Below are 17,813 nucleotides of genomic sequence, written 5' to 3'. Positions count from 1 at the left end.
ATAATTGACTTTCGAATAATCTCTAGAAATGTAAATGTCTCTATCCTCCAAACCCTTGGACATACATTGACGTGACTCTGACAGGAAGTTGACATATATGTTCCCTCAAAGTGACATAAGGTTTGTCTCTCAGATACCTATAGATCGGGAGGTATTTGCCTTTTAAAAATTGACTTTCGAATAATCTCGAAAAATTTAAATGTCTCTATCGTCCAAAACCCTGGACATACATTGACGAGACTCTGACATGAAGTTGACATATGCGTTCCCTCAACGTGACATAAGTTTTGACTCTCAGATTCCTACAGATCGGGAGATATTTACCTTTTAAAAATTGACTTTCGAATAATCTCGAAAAATTAAAATGTCTCTTTCCTCCAAACCCTTGGACATACATTGACGTGACTCTGACAGGACATTTACATATACGTTCCCTCAAAGTGACTTAAGTTTTGTCTCTCAGATTCCTACAGATCGGGAGATATTTGCCTTTTAAAAATTGACTTTCGAATAATCTCTAGAAATTTAAATGTCTCTATCCTCCAAACCCTTGGACATACATTGACGTGACTCTGACAGGAAGTTCACATATATGTTCCCTCAAAGTGACATAAGGTTTGTCTCTCAGATACCTATAGATCGGGAGGTATTTGCCTTTTAAAAATTGACTTTCGAATAATCTCGAAAAATTTAAATGTCTCTATCGTCCAAAACCCTGGACATACATTGACGAGACTCTGACATGAAGTTGACATATGCGTTCCCTCAACGTGACATAAGTTTTGACTCTCAGATTCCTACAGATCGGGAGATATTTGCCTTTTAAAAATTGACTTTCGAATAATCTCGAAAAATTAAAATGTCTCTTTCCTCCAAACCCTTTGACATACATTGACGTGACTATGACAAGAAGTTGACATATACGTTCCCTCAAAGTGACATTAGTTTTGTCTCTCAGATTAATACAGATCGGGAGATATTTGCCTTTTCAATAATTGACTTTCGAATAATCTCGAAAAATTAAAGTGTCTCTATCCTCCAAACCCTTGGACATGCATTGACGAGACTCTGACATGAAGTTGACATATGCGTTCCCTCAAGGTGACATAAGGTTTGTCTCTCAGATGCCTACAGATCGGGAGATAATTGCCTTTTAAAAATTGACTTTCAAATAATCTCTAAAAATTTAAATGTCTCTATCCTCCAAACCCTTGGACATATATTGACGTGACTATGACATGAAGTTGACATATACGTTCCCTCAACGTGACATAAGTTTTGTCTCTCAGATTAATACAGATCGGGAGATATTTGTCTTTTAAAAATTGACTTTCGAAAAATCTCGAAAAATGAAAATGTCTCTATCCTCCAAACCCTTGGACATACAATGACGTGACTCTGACAGGACATTTACATATACGTTCCCTCAAAGTGACATACATTTCGTCTCTCAGATTCCTACAGATCGGGTGATATTTGCCTTTTAAAAATTGACTTTCGAATAATCTCTAAAAATTTAAATGTCTCTATCCTCCAAACCCTTGGACATACTTTGACGTGACTCTGACAGGACATTTACATATATGTTCCCTCAAAGTGACATAAGTTTTGTCTCTCAGATTCCTACAGATCGGGAGATATTTGCCTCTTAAAAATTGACTTTCGAATAATCTCGAAAAATTTAAATGTCTCTATCGTCCAAAACCTTGGACATACATTGACGAGACTGTGACATGAAGTTGACATATGCGTTCCCTCAAAGTGACATAAGTTTTGTCTCTCAGATTAATACAGATCGGGAGATATTTGCCTTTTAAAAATTGACTTTCGAATAATCTCGAAAAATTAAAATGTCTCTTTCCTCCAAACCCTTCGACATACATTGACGTGACTATGACAAGAAGTTGACATATACGTTCCTTCAAAGTGACATTAGTTTTCTCTCAGATTAATACAGATCGGGAGATATTTGCCTTTTCAAAAATTGACTTTCGAATAATCTCGAAAAATTAAAATGTCTCTATCCTCCAAACCCTTGGACATGCATTGACAGGACTCTGACATGAAGTTGACATATGCGTTCGCTCAAAGTGACATAAGGTTTGTCTCTCAGATGCCAATAGATCGGGAGATATTTGCCTTTTAAAAATTGACTTTCGAATAATCTCGAAAAATTAAAAAGTCTCTATCGTCAAAAACCTTGTACATTCATTGGTGTGCCTCTGACAGCAAGTTGACATATACGTTCCCTCAAAGTGACATAAGTTTTGTCTCTCAGATTCCTACAGATCGGGAGATATTTGCTTTTTAAAAATTGACTTTCGAATAATCTCGAAAAATTTAAATGTCTCTATCCTCCAAACCCTTGAACATACATTGACGAGACTCTGACATTAAGTTGACATATGCGTTCCCTCAAAGTGACATAAGGTTTGTCTCTCAGATGCCTACAGATCGGGAGATATTTTCCTTTTAAAAATTGACTTTCGAATAATCTCGAAAAATTAAAATATCTCTATCGTCCAAACCCTTTTACATACATTGACGAGATTCTGACATGTAGTTGACATATACGTTCCCTCAAAGTGACATAAGGTTTGTCTCTCAGATGCCTACAGATCGCGAGATATTTGCCTTTTAAAAATTGACTTTCAAATAATCTCTAAAAATTTAAATGTCTCTATCCTCCAAACCCTTGGACATACATTGACGAGACTCTGACATGAAGTTGACATATGCGTTCCCACAAAGTTTCATAAGGTTTTTCTCTCAGATGCCTACAGATCGGGAGATATTTGCCTTTTAAAAATTGACTTTCAAATAATCTCGAAAAATTAAAATGTCTCTATCGTCCAAACCCTTGGACATACATTGACGAGACTCTGACATGAAGTTGACATATGCGTTCCCTCAAAGTGACATAAGGTTTCTCTCAGATGCCTACAGATCGGGAGATATTTGCCTTTTAAAAATTGACTTTCGAATAATCTCTAAAAATTAAAATGTCTCTATCGTCCAAACCCTTGGACATACATTGACGAGATTCTGACATGAAGTTGACATTTACGTTCCCTCAAAGTGACATAAGTTTTGTCTCTCAGATTATTGCAGATCGGGAGATATTTGCCTTTTAAAAATTGACTTTAGAATAATCTCTAAAAATTTAAATGTCTGTATCCTCCAAACCCTTGGACATACATTGACGTGACTCTGACAGGAAGTTGACATTTACGTTCCCTCAAAGTGACATAAGGTTTGTCTCTCAGATTCCTACAGATCGGGAGATATTTGCCTTTTAAAAATTGACTTTCGAATAATCTCTAAAAATTTAAATGTCTGTATCCTCCAAACCCTTGGACATACATTGACGTGACTCTGACAGGAAGTTGACATTTACGTTCCCTCAAAGTGACATAAGTTTTGTCTCTCAGATTAATACAGATCGGGAGATATTTGCCTTTTCAAAAATTGACTTTCGAATAATCTCGAAAAATTAAAATGTCTCTATCCTCCAAACCCTTGGACATGCATTGACGAACCTCTGACATGAAGTTGACATATGCGTTCCCTCAAAGTGACATAAGGTTTGTCTCTCAGATACCTATAAATCGGGAGATATTTGCCTTTTAATAATTGACTTTCGAATAATCTCGAAAAATTTAAATGTCTCTATCGTCCAAAACCTTGGACATACATTGACGAGACTCTGACATGAAGTTGACATATGCGTTCCCTCAAAGTGACATATGTTTTGTCTCTCAGATTCCTACAGATCGGGAGATATTTGCCTTTTAAAAATTGACTTTCGAATAATCTCGAAAAATTGAAATGTCTCTTTCCTCCAAACCCTTCGACATACATTGACGTGACTATGACAAGAATTTGACATATACGTTCCCTCAAAGTGACATTAGTTTTGTCTCTAAGATTAATACAGATCGGGAGATATTTGCCTTTTCAAAAATTGACTTTCGAATAATCTCGAAAAATTAAAATGTCTCTATCCTCCAAACCCTTGGACATGCATTGACGAGACTCTGACATGAAGTTGACATATGCGTTCCCTCAAGGTGACATAAGGTTTGTCTCTCAGATGCCTATAGATCGGGAGATATTTGCCTTTTAAAAATTGACTTTTGAATAATCTCGAAAAATTAAAATGTCTCTATCGTCCAAAACCTTGGACATACTTTGACGAGACTCTGACATGAAGTTGACATACGCGTTCCCTCAAAGTGACATAAGGTTTGTATCTCAGATGCCTACAGATTGGGAGATATTTGCCTTTTAAAAATTGACTTTCAAATAATCTCTAAAAATTTAAATGTCTCTATCCTCCAAACCCTTGGACATACATTGACGTGACTATGACATGAAGTTGACATATACGTTCCCTCAAAGTGACATAAGTTTTGTCTCTCAGATTAATACAGATCGGGAGATATTTGTCTTTTAAAAATTGACTTTCGAAAAATCTCGAAAAATGAAAATGTCTCTATCCTCCAAACCCTTGGACATACATTGACGTGACTCTGACAAGACATTTACATATACGTTCCCTTAAAGTGACATAAGTTTCGTCTCTCAGATTCCTACAGATCGGGAGATATTTGCCTTTTAAAAATTGACTTTTGAATAATCTCTAAAAATTTAAATGTCTCTATCCTCCAAACCCTTCGACATACTTTGACGTAACTCTGACATGAAGTTGACATGTGCGTTCCCTCAAAGTGACATAAGGTTTGTCTCTCAGATGCCTACAGATCGGGAGATCTTTGCCTTTTAAGAATTGACTTTCGAATAATCTCGAAAAATTAAAATATCTCTATCGTCCAAACCCTTCGACATACATTGACGAGATTCAGACATGTAGTTGACATATACGTTCCCTCAAAGTGACATAAGTTTTGTCTCTCAGATTAATACAGATCGGGAGATATTTGTCTTTTAAAAATTGACTTTCGAAAAATCTCGAAAAATGAAAATGTCTCTATCCTCCAAACCCTTGGACATACATTGACGTGACTATGACACGAAGTTGACATATACGTTCCCTCAAAGTGACATAAGTTTTGTCTCTCAGATTAATACAGATCGGGAGATATTTGTCTTTTAAAAATTGACTTTCGAAAAATCTCGAAAAATGAAAATGTCTCTATCCTCCAAACCCTTGGACATACATTGACGTGACTCTGACAAGACATTTACATATACGTTCCCTTAAAGTGACATAAGTTTCGTCTCTCAGATTCCTACAGATCGGGAGATATTTGCCTTTTAAAAATTGACTTTTGAATAATCTCTAAAAATTTAAATGTCTCTATCCTCCAAACCCTTGGACATACTTTGACGTAACTCTGACATGAAGTTGACATGTGCGTTCCCTCAAAGTGACATAAGGTTTGTCTCTCAGATGCCTACAGATCGGGAGATCTTTGCCTTTTAAAAATTGACTTTCGAATAATCTCGAAAAATTAAAATATCTCTATCGTCCAAACCCTTCGACATACATTGACGAGATTCTGACATGTAGTTGACATATACGTTCCCTCAAAGTGACATAAGTGTTTTCTCTCAGATTCCTACAGATCGGGAGATATTTGCATTTTAAAAATTGACTTTCGAATAATCTCTAAAAATTTAAATGTCTCTATCCTCCAAACCCTTGGACATACATTGACGTGACTCTGACAGGAAGTTGACATATATGTTCCCTCAAAGTGACATAAGGTTTGTCTCTCAGATACCTATAGATCGGGAGGTATTTGCCTTTAAAAAATTGACTTTCGAATAATCTCGAAAAATTTAAATGTCTCTATCGTCCAAAACCCTGGACATACATTGACGAGACTCTGACATGAAGTTGACATAAGCGTTCCCTCAACGTGACATAAGTTTTGACTCTCAGATTCCTACAGATCGGGAGATATTTGCCTTTTAAAAATTGACTTTCGAATAATCTCGAAAAATTAAAATGTCTCTTTCCTCCAAACCCTTTGACATACATTGACGTGACTATGACAAGAAGTTGACATCTACGTTCCCTCAAAGTGACATTAGTTTTGTCTCTCAGATTAATACAGATCGGGAGATATTTGCCTTTTCAATAATTGACTTTCGAATAATCTCGAAAAATTAAAATGTCTCTATCCTCCAAACCCTTGGACATGCATTGACGAGACTCTGACATGAAGTTGACATATGCGTTCCCTCAAGGTGACATAAGGTTTGTCTCTCAGATGACTATAGATCGGGAGATATTTGACTTTTAAAAATTGACATTCGAATAATCTCGAAAAATTAAAATGTCTCTATCGTCCAAAACCTCGGACATACATTGACGAGACTCTGACATGAAGTTGACATACGCGTTCCCTCAAAGTGACATAAGGTTTGTCTCTCAGATGCCTACAGATTGGGAGATATTTGCCTTTTAAAAATTGACTTTCAAATAATCTCTAAAAATTTAAATGTCTCTATCCTCCAAACCCTTGGACATACATTGACGTGACTATGGCATGAAGTTGACATATACGTTCCCTCAAAGTGACATAAGTTTTGTCTCTCAGATTAATACAGATCGGGAGATATTTGTCTTTTAAAAATTGACTTTCGAAAAATCTCGAAAAATGAAAATGTCTCTATCCTCCAAACCCTTGGACATACATTGACGTGACTCTGACAAGACATTTACATATACGTTCCCTCAAAGTGACATAAGTTTCGTCTCTCAGATTCCTACAGATCGGGAGATATTTTCCTTTTAAAAATTGACTTTCGAATAATCTCGAAAAATTAAAATATCTCTATCGTCCAAACCCTTTTACATACATTGACGAGATTCTGACATGTAGTTGACATATACGTTCCCTCAAAGTGACATAAGGTTTGTCTCTCAGATGCCTACAGATCGGGAGATATTTGCCTTTTAAAAAATGACTTTCAAATAATCTCTAAAAATTTAAATGTCTCTATCCTCCAAACCCTTTTACATACATTGACGAGACTCTGACATGAAGTTGACATATGCGTTCCCACAAAGTGGCATAAGGTTTTTCTCTCAGATGCCTACAGATCGGGAGATATTTGCCTTTTAATAATAGACTTTCAAATAATCTCGAAAAATTAAAATGTCTCTATCGTCCAAACCCTTGGACATACATTGACGAGACTCTGACATGAAGTTGACATATGCGTTCCCTCAAAGTGACATAAGGTTTCTCTCAGATGCCTACAGATCGGGAGATATTTGCCTTTAAAAAATTGACTTTCGAATAATCTCTAAAAATTAAAATGTCTCTATCGTCCAAACCCTTGGACATACATTGACGAGATTCTGACATGAAGTTGACATTTACGTTCCCTCAAAGTGACATAAGTTTTGTCTCTCAGATTATTGCAGATCGGGAGATATTTGCCTTTTCAAAAATTGACTTTCGAATAATCTCTAAAAATTTAAATGTCTGTATCCTCCAAACCCTTGGACATACATTGACGTGACTCTGACAGGAAGTTGACATACGCGTTCCCTCAAAGTGACATAAGGTTTGTCTCTCAGATTAATACAGATCGGGAGATATTTGCCTTTTCAAAAATTGACTTTCGAATAATCTCGAAAAATTTAAATGTCTCTATCCTCCAAACCCTTGGACATGCATTGACGAGACTCTGACATGAAGTTGACATATGCGTTCCCTCAAAGTGACATAAGGTTTGTCTCTCAGATACCTATAAATCGGGAGATATTTGCCTTTTAATAATTGACTTTCGAATAATCTCGAAAAATTTAAATGTCTCTATCGTCCAAAACCTTGGACATACATTGACGAGACTCTGACATGAAGTTGACATATGCGTTCCCTCAAAGTGACATATGTTTTGTCTCTCAGATTCCTACAGATCGGGAGATATTTGCCTTTTAAAAATTGACTTTCGAATAATCTCGAAAAATTGAAATGTCTCTTTCCTCCAAACCCTTCGACATACATTGAAGTGACTATGACAAGAAGTTGACATATACGTTCCCTCAAAGTGACATTAGTTTTGTCTCTCAGATTAATACAGATCGGGAGATATTTGCCTTTTCAAAAATTGACTTTCGAATAATCTCGAAAAATTAAAATGTCTCTATCCTCCAAACCCTTGGACATGCATTGACGAGACTCTGACATGAAGTTGACATATGCGTTCCCTCAAGGTGACATAAGGTTTGTCTCTCAGATGCCTATAGATCGGGAGATATTTGCCTTTTAAAAATTGACTTTTGAATAATCTCGAAAAATTAAAATGTCTCTATCGTCCAAAACCTTTGACATACTTTGACGAGACTCTGACATGAAGTTGACATACGCGTTCCCTCAAAGTGACATAAGGTTTGTCTCTCAGATGCCTACAGATTGGGAGATATTTGCCTTTTAAAAATTGACTTTCAAATAATCTCTAAAAATTTAAATGTCTCTATCCTCCAAACCCTTGGACATACATTGACGTGACTATGACATGAAGTTGACATATACGTTCCCTCAAAGTGGCATAAGTTTTGTCTCTCAGATTCCTACAGATCGGGAGATATTTGCCTTTTAAAAATTGACTTTCGAATAATCTCTAAAAATTTAAATGTCTCTATCCTCCAAACCCTTGTACATACATTGACGTGACTATGACATGAAGTTGACATATACGTTCCCTCTAAGTGACATAAGTTTCGTCTCTCAGATTCCTACAGATCGGGAGATATTTGCCTTTAAAAAATTGACTTTCGAATAATCTCTAACAATTTAAATGTCTCTATCCTCCAAACTCTTGGACATTCATTGACGTGACTCTGACAGGAAGTTGACATATATGTTCCCTCAATGTGACATTAGTTTTGTCTCTCAGATTCCTACAGATCGGGAGATATTTGCCTTTTAATAATTCACTTTCGAATAATCTGGAAAAATTAAAATGTCTCTATCCTCCAAACCCTTGGACATACATTGACGAGACTCTGACATGAAGTTGACATATGCGTTCCCACAAAGTGGCATAAGGTTTGTCTCTCAGATGCCTACAGATCGGGAGATATTTGCCTTTTAAAAATTGACTTTCCAATAATCTCTAAAAATTAAAATGTCTCTATCGTCCAAACCCTTGGACATACATTGACGAGATTCTGACATGAAGTTGACATATACGTTCCCTCTAAGTAACATATGTTTCGTCTCTCAGATTCCTACAGATCGGGAGATATTTGCCTTTGAAAAATTGACTTTCGAATAATCTCTAAAAATTTAAATGTCTCTATCCTCCAAACCCTTGGACATACATTGACGTGACTCTGACAGGAAGTTGACATATACGTTCCCTCAAGGTGACATAAGTTTTGTCTCTCAGATTCCTACAGATCGGGAGATATTTGCCTCTTAAAAATTTACTTTCGATTAATCTCTAAACATTTAAATGTCTCTATCCTCCAAACCCTTGGACATACCTTGACGTGACTATGACATGAAGTTGACATATACGTTCCCTCAAAGTGACATAAGTTTTGTCTCTCAGATTAATACAGATCGGGAGATATTTGCCTTTTCAAAAATTGACTTTCGAATAATCTCGAAAAATTAAAATGTCTCTATCCTCCAAACCCTTGGACATACATTGACGAGACTGTGACATGAAGTTGACATACGCGTTCCCTCAAAGTGACATAAGGTTTGTCTTTTAGATTCCTATTGATCGGGAGATATTTGCCTTTTAAAAATTGACTTTCGAATAATCTCGAAAAATTAAAATGTCTCTATCCTCCAAACCCTTGGACATACATTGACGAGACTGTGAAATGAAGTTGACATACGCGTTCCCTCAAAGTGACATAAGGTTTGTCTCTCAGATGCCTATAGATCGGGAGATATTTGCCTTTTAAAAATTGACTTTCGAATAATCTCGAAAAATTAAAATGTCTCTATCGTCCAAAACCTTGGACATACATTGACGAGACTGTGACATGAAGTTGACAGATGCGTTCCCTCAAAGTGACATAAGGTTTTGTCTCTCAGATGCCTACTGTTCGGGAGATATTTGCCTTTTAAAAATTGACTTTCAAATAATCTCTAAAAATTTAAATGTATCTATTCTCCAAACCCTTGGATATACATTGACGAGATTCTGACATGAAGTTGACATATACGTTCCCTCTAAGTGACATAAGTTTCGTCTCTCAGATTCCTACAGATCGGGAGATATTTGCCTTTTAAAAATTGACTTTCGAATAATCTCTAAAAATTTAAATGTCTCTATCCTCCAAACCCTTGGACATTCATTGACGTGACTCTGACAGGAAGTTGACATATATGTTCCCTCAATGTGACATTAGTTTTGTCTCTCAGATTCCTACAGATCGGGAGATATTTGCCTTTTAATAATTCACTTTCGAATAATCTGGAAAAATTAAAATGTCTCTATCCTCCAAACCCTTGGACATACATTGACCAGACTCTGACATGAAGTTGACATATGCGTTCCCACAAAGTGGCATAAGGTTTGTCTCTCAGATGCCTACAGATCGGGAGATATTTGCCTTTTAAAAATTGACTTTCAAATAATCTCGAAAAATTAAAATGTCTCTATCGTCCAAACCCTTGGACATACATTGACGAGACTCTGACATGATGTTGACATATGCGTTCCCTCAAAGTGACATAATGTTTGTCTCTCAGATGCCTACAGATCGGGAGATATTTGCCTTTTAAAAATTGACTTTCGAATAATCTCTAAAAATTAAAATGTCTCTATCGTCCAAACCCTTGGACATACATTGACGAGATTCTGACATGAAGTTGACATATACGTTCCCTCTAAGTAACATATGTTTCGTCTCTCAGATTCCTACAGATCGGGAGATATTTGCCTTTGAAAAATTGACTTTCGAATAATCTCTAAAAATTTAAATGTTTCTATCCTCCAAACCCTTGGACATACATTGACGTGACTCTGACAGGAAGTTGACATATATGTTCCCTCAATGTGACATTAGTTTTGTCTCTCAGATTCCTACAGATCGGGAGATATTTGCCTTTTAATAATTCACTTTCGAATAATCTCGACATATTAAAATGACTCTATCCTCCAAACCCTTGGACATACATTGACGAGACTCTGACATGAAGTTGACATATGCGTTCCCACAAAGTGGCATAAGGTTTGTCTCTCAGATGCCTACAGATCGGGAGATATTTGCCTTTTAAAAATTGACTTTCAAATAATCTCGAAAAATTAAAATGTCTCTATCGTCCAACCCCTTGGACATACATTGACGAGATTCTGACATGAAGTTGACATATATGTTCCCTCAAAGTGACATAAGTTTTGTCTCTCAGATACCTACAGATCGGGAGATATTTGCCTTTTAATAATTGACTTTCGAATAATCTCTAAAAATTTAAATGTCTCCATCCTCCAAACCCTTCGACATACATTGACGTGACTATGACATGAAGTTCACATATACGTTCCCTCAAAGTGACATAAGTTTTGTCTCTCAGATTAATACAGATCGGGATATATTTGCCTATTTAATAATTGACTTTCGAATAATCTCGAAAAATTTAAATGTCTCTATCCTGCAAACGCTTTTACATACATTGACGAGACTCTGACATGAAGTTGACATATGCGTTCCCTCAAAGTGACATAAGGTTTGTCTCTCAGATGCCTATAGATCGGGAGATATTTGCCTTTTCAAAAATTGACTTTCGAATAATCTCTAAAAATTTAAATGTCTCTATCCTCCAAACCCTTCTACATACATTGACGTGACTCTGACAGGAAGTTGACATATACGTTCCCTCAAGGTGACATAAGTTTTGTCTCTCAGATTCCTACAGATCGGGAGATATTTGCCTTTTAAAAATTTACTTTCGATTAATCTCTAAACATTTAAATGTCTCTATCCTCCAAACCCTTGGACATACCTTGACGTGACTATGACATGAAGTTGACATATACGTTCCCTCAAAGTGACATAAGTTTTGTCTCTCAGATTAATACAGATCGGGAGATATTTGCCTTTTCAAAAATTGACTTTCGAATAATCTCGAAAAATTAAAATTTCTCTATCCTCCAAACCCTTGGACATACATTGACGAGACTCTGACATGAAGTTGACATACGCGTTCCCTCAAAGTGACATAAGGTTTGTCTCTTAGATTCCTATTGATCGGGAGATATTTGCCTTTTCAAAAATTGACTTTCGAATAATCTCTAAAAATTTAAATGTCTCTATCCTCCAAACCCTTAGACATACATTGACGTGACTCTGACAGCAAGTTGACATATAAATTCCCTCAAAGTGACAAAAGGTTTGTCTCTCAGATGCCTAAAGATCGGGAGATATTTGCCTTTTAAAAATTGACTTTCGAATAATCTCGAAAAATTAAAATGTCTCTATCCTCCAAACCCTTGAACATACATTGACGAGACTCTGACATGAAGTTGACATATGCTTTCCTTCAAAGTGACAAAAGGTTTGTCTCTCAGATGCAAACAGATCGGGAGATATTGGCCTTTTAAAAATTGACTTTCGAATAATCTCGAAAAATTAAAATTTCTCTATCGTCCAAACCCTTCAACATACATTGACGAGATTCTGACATGTAGTTGGCATATACGTTCCCTCAAATTGATATAAGTTTTGTCTCTCAGATTCCTACAGTTCGGGAGATATTTGCCTTTTAAAAATTGACTTTCGAATAATCTCGTAAAATTAAAATATCTCTATCCTCCAAACCCTTGGACATACATTGACGTGACTCTCACAGGACGTTTACATATACGAGGGTCGCTCATTAAGTAATGCCCCACATTTTTTTTCTCAGCCAATAATGAAGATAGAAAAGTGTACTTTTACATGCTTGAGATTTGATGTTTCCCGCGTTCGTGTACGGAGTTTCAAATGATTCCAACCGATAGCGGAGCTGTAGTGAACTGTTAAAATGGCGTCTGTGAACGACTCTCGTTACAAGCAACGAGCTGTAATTGAATTCCTTGTTGCTGAAAAAGAAACGGTGGTGAACATTCATAAACGTTTGTGTGCTGTGTATGGAAGCTGTGCAGTCGATAGGAGCACCGTTGGTCGCTGGGCTAAGAGAGTTAAAGCTTCAGGAAGTGAAGAAACCGAGCTCCGTGATCTGCCGCGCTCTGGGCGTCCTGCCACAGCCACCACTCCAGACATGTTGAACCGCGCGGATGCCATTATTCGTGAGGATCGGCGCATCACAACTCGACAATTGGCCCAACAGCTTTCAGTCAGCAATGGAAGTGTGATTGCAATTATCCAGGCTCTCGCATATTCGAAGGTGTGCGCAAGATGGGTTCCACGAAGTCTCACAGCAGACCACAGGATTCAAAGGAAAACGATTTCTTCTGAATTGTTGGAGCGTTTTGATGCTGAGGGAGAGGTCTTTCTGTCCCGGATCATTACAGGTGACGAAACCTGGATACACCTCTTTGAGCCAGAGACAAAAAGGCAGTCAATGGAGTGGCATCATCCTCAATCACCGAGAAAGAAGAAATTCAAGACAACTCCCTCCGCCGGAAAAGTCATGATGACTGTCTTTTGGGACAGTGATGGGGTCATTCTTGTGGATGTGATACCAAGAGGTGCGACCATCAATTCAGACGCGTACATCAGGACCCTGAAAACCCTCAAGAAGCGTTTTCGACGAGTTCGGCCTCACAAGCAATTTTGCTCCTGCACGACAATGCACGCCCTCACACAAGTCTGAGAACCCGGGAAGAAATCACCAAATTGGGTTGGACGGTGCTACCCCATCCACCCTACAGTCCAGATCTGGCACCCTCCGACTTCCATCTCTTTGGGCCACTTAAAGATGCTATCCGCGGAACAAGATTTGAAGATGACGAGAGCGTGATTCAAGCAGTGAGGACATGGCTACGTGCACAGGACAAGAGCTGATACCGGCAAGGCATGCATGCACTTGTTCCACGCTGGCGTAAAACCGTACAAGTTGATGGGGACTATGTGGAAAAATAGTATGTGTAAAGGAAACATTGATTTATATTGTCACTAAATTTGAGCCATCTTGAATAAATATGTTCTGAGGAAAAAAATGTGGGGCATTACTTAATGAGCGACCCTCGTACGTTCCCTCAAAGTGACATAAGTTCTGTCTCTCAGATTCCTACAGATCGGGAGATATTTGCCTTTTAAAAATTGACTTTCGAATAATCTCTAAAAATTTAAATGTCTCTATCCTCCAAACCCTTGGACATACATTGACGTGACTCTGACAGGAAGTTGACATATATGTTCCCTCAAAGTGACATTAGGTTTGTCTCTCAGATTCCTACAGATCGGGAGATATTTGCCTTTAAAAAATTGACTTTCGAATAATCTCCAGAAATTAAAATGTCTCTATCGTCCAAACCGTTGGACATACATTGACGAGACTCTGACATGAAGTTGGCATATGCGTTCCCTCAAAATGACATAAGGTTTGTCTCTCAGATGCCTGCAGATCGGAAGATATTTGCCTTTTACATATTGACTTTCAAATAATCTCGAAGAATTTAAATGTGTCTATCGTCCAAACCCTTGGACATACATTGACGAGAATCTGACATGAAGTTGACATATACGTTCCCTCAAAGTGACATAAGTTTTGTCTCTCAGATTAATACAGATCGGGAGATATTTGCCTTTTAAAAATTGAATTTCGAATAATCTTGTAAAATTAAAATGTCTCTATCCTCCAAACCCTTGGACATACATTGACGTGACTCTGACAGGACATTTACATATACGTTCCCTCAAAGTAAAATAAGTTTTGTCTCTCAGATTCCTACAGATCGGGAGATATTTGCCTTTTAAAAATTTACTTTCGAATAATCTCGTAAAATTAAAATGTCTCTATCCTCCAAACCCTTGGACATACATTGACGAGACTCTGTCATGAAGTTGACAAATCCGTTCCCTCAAAGTGACATAAGTTTTGTCTCTCAGATGCCTACAGATCGGGAGATATTTGCCTTTTAATAATTGACTTTCGAATAATCTCTAAAAATTTAAATGTCTCCATCCTCCAAACCCTTCGACATACATTGACGTGACTATGACATGAAGTTCACATATACGTTCCCTCAAAGTGACATAAGTTTTGTCTCTCAGATTAATACAGATCGGGATATATTTGCCTATTCAATAATTGACTTTCGAATAATCTCGAGAAATTTAAATGTCTCTATCCTGCAAACGCTTGGACATACATTGACGAGACTCTGACATGAAGTTGACATATGCGTTCCCTCAAAGTGACATAATTTTTGTCTCTCAGATGCCTACAGATCGGGAGATATTTGCCTTTTAAAAATTGACTTTCGAATAATCTCGAAAAATTTAAATGTCTCTATCGTCCAAAACCTTGGACATACATTGACGAGACTCTGACATGAAGTTGACATTTGCGTTCCCTCAAAGTGATATCAGGTTTGTCTCTCAGATGCCTACAGATCGGGAGATATTTGCCTTTTAAATATTGACTTTCGAATAATCTCTAAAAATTTAAATGTCTCTATCCTCCAAACCCTTGGACATACATTGACGTGACTATGACAGGAAGTTGACATATACGTTTCCTCAAAAAACATAAGTTTTGTCTCTCAGATTCCTACAGATCGGGAGATATTTGCCTTTTAAAAATTGACTTTCGAATAATCTCGAAAAATTAAAATGTCTCTATCCTCCAAACCCTTGGACATACTTTTACGTGACATTGACAAAAAGTTGACATATGCGTTCCCTCAAAGTGACATAAGGTTTGTCTCTCAGATGATTACAGATCGTTAGATATTTGTTTTTTAAAAATTGACTTTCGAATAATCTCGAAAAATTTAAATGTCTCTATCCTCCAAACCCTTGGGATATACATTGACGTGTCTATGACATGAAGTTGACATATACGTTCCCTCAAAGTGGCATAAGTTTTGTCTCTCAGATTCCTACAGATCGGGAGATATTTGCCTTTTAAAAATTGACTTTCGAATAATCTCTAAAAATTTAAATGTCTCTATCCTCCAAACCCTTGTACATACATTGACGTGACTATGACATGAAGTTGACATATACGTTCCCTCAAAGTGACATAAGTTTTGTGTATCAGATTCCTACAGATCGGGAGATATTTGCCTTTTAAAATTTGACTTTCGAATAATCTCGAAAAATTTAAATGTCTCTATCCTCCAAACCCTTGGACATACATTATCGTGACTCTGACATGTAGTTGACATATGCGTTTCCTCAAAGTGACATAAGGTTTGTCTCTCAGATTCCTACAGATCGGGAGATATTTGACTTTCACAAATTGACTTTCGAATTATCTCGAAAAATTAAAATGTCTCTATCCTCCAAACCCTTGAACATACATTGACGTGACTCTGACAGGAAGTTGACATATAGTTTCCCTCAAAGTGACATAAGGTTTGTCTCTCAGATTCCTACAGATCGGGAGATATTTGCCTTTTGAAAATTGACTTTCGAATAATTTCTAAAAATTTAACCCATTGACAGGGGCTTGCTCTGTTGTGGTAATTGTGTTGCAAGTGTGATAGCAACTTAGATATGAATTATGTGAACGTGTAAGGTGTGGATGTCTAGTTATGTGTGTGGGGTGTTCTACGGAGTGTAGTAAAATAGTAGAAATGTCGGCCGCAATCACATTGCGTTGATAAGAGTCTGCTTCCTGGAAAGAATATGTTATTTCCTTTTATCTGCTTCATCCCATTTCACATTCTCAGTTCAAGCTAATACCACAGAAAGATCTTCAAAACGTCAGTCATTGTGAATATGTTCGGAAGCAGATGGGGGGGGGGGGGCTCTGCAGTTTCACTCGTTTAGGAAGTGCGGTAATGAAGATCTCTGGCATAGCTATACCGGACAGTCTTGATAATAGTGGGTGTCCGTTCTCTGACCCAGGAGGGCTTTAAAAGTGTGCTGACCACGCATTACTTAGTTTGTATTTTCTTCATGTAAATCTGTAAAGTGATGTCAAAGCGGGAGGTAACGGGAATACTTGGTGATCATCACCGAGAGGGAGTTTCCAAACAGTCGTTAACGGGAGATGCGCAATAGCAGTTGTCCTATGATCGAAAAGTTTGACTTGCCAGTGATGAGATTGCTTTTTGTAAGTCAGGTAAGTGCAATGAGTTTTATGGATTGTGTGTGTTTTTCTGCAAGTGGTTTTCAGCGAATATTGCCGGCATTAATTTTGTTGGTAGTGTATTAAGTGTTGATTGCTGCATGTGCCAAAATGAAGTCTGACGAAGTGAAGTTGGTGTTGTTGAAGTACGGTCACCAGTGGGCTGGGTCGTTGGGTGTGTTATAGATGCTCGTGAAGTACAACCTGGTGGCAGAGGGGCTGTGTAGTGGCGACATATGCAATAATCGTTAATAGTGCTTCGTTCATTGAGCTGTAGTTTACGAAATCCCACCTGTTTTCATAAATGATGGAAGATATTTAGGTTATGGAAATGTTTATTAGTTGGTGTCTTATAGGTGATGTTGGTCGTATTTTTCAAATGACTCAGCTCGCGAGACATTTTCGCCCTTCTGCAAAATTACTTGTGAGAAATTATCGCGCAGGGAGAATGTCTGTGCTGAATTTGCGTGATGTCTTGAGTGCCAACATGAAATGTGACGAGGATAAGTTCGTGTTGGAAAGGACGTGGACGATTTCACTGGGTGATTTATAGGTAGACGTGCAGGTATTCAAGAGTTGTGTCTGGTATCAATCTGAGCAGTAACATAACGGCGACCGACA

Source organism: Zootermopsis nevadensis, unplaced genomic scaffold (assembly GCF_977971745.1).
Source record: "Zootermopsis nevadensis isolate Lab colony 2312 unplaced genomic scaffold, Znev_1.0 Znev_ptg000064l, whole genome shotgun sequence".
NCBI lineage: Eukaryota > Metazoa > Arthropoda > Insecta > Blattodea > Termopsidae > Zootermopsis > Zootermopsis nevadensis.
This window is presented reverse-complemented; position numbering follows the sequence as displayed.